General features: G+C 39.8%; 1 protein-coding gene across 4 annotated transcripts in view; it reads right to left on the bottom strand.

The window, feature by feature from the left end:
- Vsig1 (V-set and immunoglobulin domain containing 1) overlaps nt 1–6,636 on the bottom strand; it is a 198,252-nt gene that overhangs the window by 150,147 nt on the left and 41,469 nt on the right. For 2 of the 4 annotated variants that reach the window (XM_055618369.1, XM_055618368.1), the window contains one exon: nt 6,207–6,316. The exons of the other annotated variants lie outside the window; for them this stretch is intronic. The gene's annotated coding sequence lies outside the window, so the exon portion shown is untranslated. The remainder of the gene's footprint in view (nt 1–6,206; nt 6,317–6,636) is intronic. 4 annotated transcript variants of the gene reach the window in all.

The following is a 6,636-nucleotide window of genomic DNA, read 5'->3' as shown; positions in this document are numbered from 1 at the left end:
ATGAAAATGAAGACACAACATACCCAAACTTGTGGGACACAATGAAAGCAGTGCTAAGAGGAAAGTTCATAGCACTAACTGCCTTCAAGAAGAAATCCGAGACAGCTCATTCAAGCAACTTAATGGCCCACTTAAAAACCCTAGAAAAAGAAGAAGCAGACACACCGAAAAGGAGTAGACGGCTGGAAATAATCAAACTCAGGGCTGAAATCAATCAATTGGAAACAAATAAAACAATTCAAAGAATCAATGAAACCAAGAGCTGCTTCTTTAAGAAAATCAACAAGATCGACAGACCCTTAGCCAAGCTAAGTAAAAGGCAGAGAGACACCACCCAAATCAACAAAATCAGAAATGAAAAGGGGGGACATAACTACAGACACTGAGGAAATCCAAACAAGCATTAGGACATACTTCAAAAGTTTATATGCCACAAAATTTGAAAATCTAAATGAAATGGACAATTTTCTTGATCGATTTGACTTACCAAAGCTGAATCAGGACCAGGTAAATCAACTAAATAGTCCTATGTCCCCCAAAGAAATAGAAGCGGTCATTAAAAGTCTCCCATCCAAAAAATGCCCAGGACCAGATGGCTTCAGCGCAGAATTCTACCAGACCTTCAAAGAAGAGCTGACTCCAATTCTCTCCAAACTATTCCACAAAATAGAAACAGAAGGAACATTACCAAACTCATTCTATGAAGCCACAGTCACCTTGCTACCTAAACCTCACAAAGACTCAACAAAGAAAGAGAATTTCAGGCCAATCTCCCTTATGAACATTGATGCAAAAATACTTAACAAAATACTTGCAAACCGAATCCAAGAACACATCAAAGATATTATCCACTATGACCAAGTAGGCTTCATCCCAGATATGCAGGGGTGGTTCAATATATGGAAATCCATCACTGTGATCCACCATATTAACAAACTGAAAGAAAAAAAAAACACATGATAATCTCCCTAGATGCTGAAAAAGCATTTGACAAAATCCAACATCCATTCATGTTTAAAGTACTGGAAAGATCAGGGATACAAGGCACATATCTAAACATAGTAAAGGCGATTTACAGCAAGCCTATAGCCAACATCAAACTGAATGGAGAGAAACTTAAAGCAATCCCACTGAAATCAGAGACAAGACAACACTGCCCACTCTCTCCATATCTCTTCAACATAGTGCTGGAAGTCCTTGCAAGAGCAATAAGACAGTTGAAGGAGATCAAGGGGATACAGATGGGAAAGGAAGAAGTCAAATTATCACTATTTGCAGATGATATGATAGTATATATGAGTGACCCCAAAAACTCTACCAGGGAACTCCTACAGCTGATAAACACCTTCAGCAAAGTGGCCGGATACAAAATTAACTCAAGAAAATCAGTAGCACTCCTGTATACAAAAGACAAAAGGGCTGAGAAAGAAATTAGAGAAAGAACACCATTCACAATAGCCACAAATGACATAAAGTACCTTGGTGTAACCCTAACCAAGGAAGTCAAAGACTTGTATGAAAAAAATTTCAAGTCTCTGAAGAAAGAATTAGAGGAAGATATGAGAAGATGGAAAGATCTCCCATGCTCATGGCTTGGCAGGATTAACATAGTAAAAATGGCCATCTTACCAAAAGCAATCTACAGATTTAATGCAATTCCCATCAAATTGCCAACACAATTCTTTACAGACCTGGAAAGAAAAATTCTCAATTTCGTATGGAATAACAAGAAACCGAGAATTGCTACAACAATCCTCTACAATAAAAGATCTTCTGGAGGTATCTCCATCCCTGATCTCAAGCTGTACTATAGAGCAACAGTTATAAAAACTGCATGGTACTGGCATAGAAACAGAATGGTGGATCAATGGAATCGAACAGAAGACCCAGAAATAAACCCACAAACTTACGGACATCTGATTTTTGACAAAGATGCCAAAACCATACAATGGAAAAAAAGATAGCATCTTCAACAAATGGTGCTGGTCCAACTGGATGTCTACATGTACAAAAATGAAAATAGATCCATACTTATCACCCTGCACAAAACTGAAGTCCAAGTGGATCAAAGACCTCAACATAAAACCAGACACATTAAATCGGCTAGAAAAAATAGGGGGGAAAACCCTAGAACTCATTGGTACAGGAGAAAACTTCCTGAACAGAACACCAACAGCACAGGCTCTAAGAGCAACAATCAATAAATGGGACCTCCTGAAACTGAAAAGCTTCTGTAAAGCAAAGGACACCGTCATCAAAACAAAGCGACTGCCTACAGATTGGGAAAGAATCATCACCAACCCTCTATCTGACAGAGGACTCATATCCAATATATATAAAGAACTAAACAAGCTGAAAAGCAACAAACCAAGTAATCCACTTTAAAAAATGGGGAACAGAGCTAAAGAGAGAATTCTCTGTAGAGGAATATCGAATGGCAGAGAAGCACTTAAAGAAATGCTCAACCTCATTAGCAATTAGGGAAATGCAAATCAAAACAACTCTGAGATTTCACCTCACACCCATCAGAATGGCCAAGATGAAAAACTCAAGTGACAACACATGCTGGAGAGGTTGTGGAGAAAGGGGAACCCTCTTCCACTGCTGGTGGGAATGTAAACTTGTACAACCACTCTGGAAATCAATCTGGCACTTTCTCAGACAACTAGGAATAGTGCTTCCTCAAGATCCAGCCATACCACTCCTAGGCATATACCCAAAAGAGGCTCAAGTACAAAAAAAGGACATTTGCTCAACCATGTTTGCAGCAGCTTTATTTGTTATAGCCAGAAGCTGGAAACAACCCAGATGCCCCTCAACTGAAGAATGGATGCAGAAACTGTGGTACATCTATACAATGGAGTATTACTCAGCAATGAAAAATAAGGAAATCATGAAATTTGCAGGTAAATGGTGGGACCTGGAAAGGATTATCCTGAGTGAGTTGTCCCAGAAGCAAAAAGACACGCATGGTATGTACTCACTCATATAAACATACAATATAGAATAAACCCACTAAAATCTGTACATCTAAACAAACTAAGCAAAAGAGAGGACCCTAACTAAAATGTTCAATCCCCATCCAGAAAGGAAAAGAGGATGGACATCAGAAGAAAAAGAAATAGGAAACAACCTCGGAACCTGCTACAGAGGGCCTCTGAAAGCCAGAAGTAAACAGGAAGCAACCTTGAAACCTGCCACAGAGGGCCTCTGAAAGCCTCTGCAGTATAGACTGTCAAAGCAGATGCTGAGCCTGATGGACAACTGATGGGCAGAGTGAATGGAATTTTATGTAAGAATTGGGAAATAGTAAGAGCTGGAGGGGACGGGAACTCCACAAGGAGAGCAAGATAATTTTAACACAGGGAACTTCCCAGAGACTCATACTCCAACCAAGGACTATTCGTGGAGATAACCTAGAACCCCTGCACAGATGTAGCCCATGGCAGTTCAGTGTCCAAGTGGGTTACATAGTAATGGGAAGAGGGACTGCCTCTGACATAATCTGATTGGCCTGCTTGTTGATCACCTCCCCCTGAGGGGGGAGCAGCCTTACCAGGCCACAGTAGAGGACAATGCAGCCACTTTTGATGAGAACTGATAGACTAAGATCAGAAAGGAGAGGAGAACCTCCCCTATCAGTGGACTTGGGGAGTGGCATGCATGCAGAAAGGGGAAGGAGGGTGGGATCGGGAGGGTAGGAGGGAGGGGCTTATGGGGGGATACAAAATGAATAAAGTGTAATTAATTAAAAAAAATTAACTCTAAGTGGATCAAAGACCTAAACATAAATCTAGATACACTAAACCCAATAGAAGGGAGTAGCCTTGAACTCATACAGGAAAAGACTTTCTGAACTGAACACAATCTGCATAGGCACTAATATCTACTAACAAATTGGACCTAATGAAACTGAAATGCTTCTACACAGCAAAGAATACTATCCTTTGAACCAAGGGGATGCCTATCGAATGGAAAAGATTTTTACCAACTGCACATCTAATAAAGGTCTAATATCCAAAATATATAAGAACTCAAGAAACTAGGCATCAAGAAAGCAAATGACCCAACCAAAAAAATGGGAACAGATATAAACAGAAAACTGTCAATAGAAAAAATTCCAATGGCTAAGAAATATTTAAAGAAACTTTCAAAATCCTTAGCCCACAGAAATGCAAATCAAACTACTTTCAGATTTCATCTTACACTTCTCAGAATGACTAAGGTCAACAAAATAAGCTCATGCTGGTGAGGATGTGAAGTAAGGAAAGTACTACTCCATTGTTGGTGGGAGTACAAACTCAGACAGCCACTATTACTATTTCTACAAAACTGTGTTTGTTTCTCAGTTTCTCTCTTAACTCTGCTATCACACAAACAATTGAGTTTCTATTATATTTGTTTAATAATAAGATTCATAATACAATAACTGAGCAGTTATTACTGTATTCTTAACCTTCTAAGCTAATTTGGCTTCATCCCAGTAGGCATCAAGGAGATACTTACACTTTGTAAATTTTTTGCTGAGCTCCTTCTCCTGGTCCCTCCTGGACATCTGCCAGTCCCCTACTTCCTCTTCTAACTCCTCCACCCCTACCTGGCTGTGGCTGCCCACAGCCACACATAGATACCACCTGAGGGGAGGACTGGGAGATAGAACAAGGCAAGGCGGCACGAAGAAGGACACCAAAGCATTGATCAAGGTGCTGATTTATTGAAGGGAGAGCCAGCTATATAAAAGCAGGAAAGAACAAGGAACTTTCTTTACTGTAACATCCATCTGTGTCAGCTGGCAGCTCGTCTGAGGTTTCACTCAAGGTTGCACGGGACCAGCTATCTGGCTCCCAGGGTAGCAGAGAGCTTGCTTATCTTGTTTCCAGGAATTTCCAGGAGCTTGTCTATCTTGTTCCCAGGAAAAGAGCTCCCTAATGCAAAGTTTGCCAAGGTCAGTCTTTCAAAAGCTGACTGACTGCTAAAGTCAGAAGGCAAAACTGTATTTACCAGAGACCACTACTCAAGCTCAGCACCAGATACACAGTCCATTTTGGCTAATTTAAATCCACTCTGGCTGCCACTCCTGGCAGTAACTCCAGCCCTATTCTCTCCCCTGATTAGTGATTGACTATAAGCTTATTTATTGGCATATCACAGGACAATTGGGGAGCAGCATTTACACTACACTGAGACAGGATATTCTCAGAACAAGGACTGCAACCAGATATGGCAGGTACAGAAATCAGCATATGAATTATACATTACTTTATGCCTACAAGCCACTATAGAAATCAGTGTGGCATTTCCTCAGGAAGATAGGAATCAATCTACCTTAAGATCCAGCTATAACACTTTGGGACATATACCCAAAGGATGTTCCATCATATAACAAGGACGCTCACTCAACTATGTTCATTGCAGCTTTATTCATAATAGCCAGAAACCGAAAACAAAGCTGTCCGACAACAGAATAGATAAAGAAAATGTGGTATGTTTATACAATGGAACATTACTCAGCTATTAAAAAAATGACATTGTGAAATTTGTAGGAAAAAAATGGATGGAACTGGAAAAGATCATATGGTATGTATTCATTTATATATGGTTATCAGCTGTGACGGTAATGATCACCAAGTTACAATAAATAGAAATACAGAAGGTAGGGACTAAATGGAGAGATAGATCTTGTTAGAAAAGGGAATAGAGCTATGGATCAATAGGGACTATAAAATAAGAGGATAAAGTGTGGAGGGGAGAGGAGAAGGAGAAAGAGGGAGGGAATATGAGGAGAGATAGCTAAAACTAAGGGGTAGTAGTATGAAAATCTACCACTGTTGAAACTTCCTAAAACATATAAGAAGCTACTCTAAATGAAATCACCAAACAATGGGGGAAACAGAAACTCAACTAGACATCTCTTATTGTGTGTAGCTATTCTTTATATAGTTAATATGGGTATAATTTCTAAAAAATGGGGCATGCTGGAAAGTATATTAGATTTGGGGGTAGATTTTGAAATCCCATCTTTAGTATATGACTTAGCTGTATGAAATATAAGAGGGTCAAACTGCCTGGATCCTTGGTTTCTTTTACCATAGAGATAATACAACCTGCTTTATAGCATTATAATAAGCACTGCATACAATAAGTTAACTTCTGAAAAAAACTCAGCGGGCATTCAACAACTATCACAGTCATTACATTTCACCTACTTCTTAGAAGCGTACTCTAGTTTCTTCACTTCACAGTGGAACATCTGGGACATTCACAATGACCTTCACCCCTTTGCTACCCAGGGGACTAGCACTCTATAAAGCGTGGGCTGAAAACAAAAGCAGAGGCAAGATATTCAACATACAGTCCCCGAGCTTCCTGGGTAAATGTTAGCACACAAACTGCAGGAAAAGATGTACAGGGATGAATTTGCTACTTTAGTAGACTACCCACATCATATCGACAATACCATATGAGTTGAATAAAAAACAACAGACACAAGTTCTCATCTTTTGGGTGTGTCACAGCTCCCTGTTCCCATAGCAATGACTTGTGAAATGAAAATGAATTACACAGTGGGAACTATCTCTCTCTCTCTCTCTCTCTCTCTCTCTCTCTCTCTCTCACACACACACACACACACACACA

Source organism: Psammomys obesus, unplaced genomic scaffold (genome assembly GCF_907164565.1).
Source record: "Psammomys obesus unplaced genomic scaffold, mPsaObe1.curated_primary_1811, whole genome shotgun sequence".
In the NCBI taxonomy this organism is placed as follows: Eukaryota; Metazoa; Chordata; class Mammalia; order Rodentia; family Muridae; genus Psammomys; species Psammomys obesus.
Note: the sequence above shows the minus strand (reverse complement) of the source record. Positions and strands in the feature narration are given on the sequence as shown.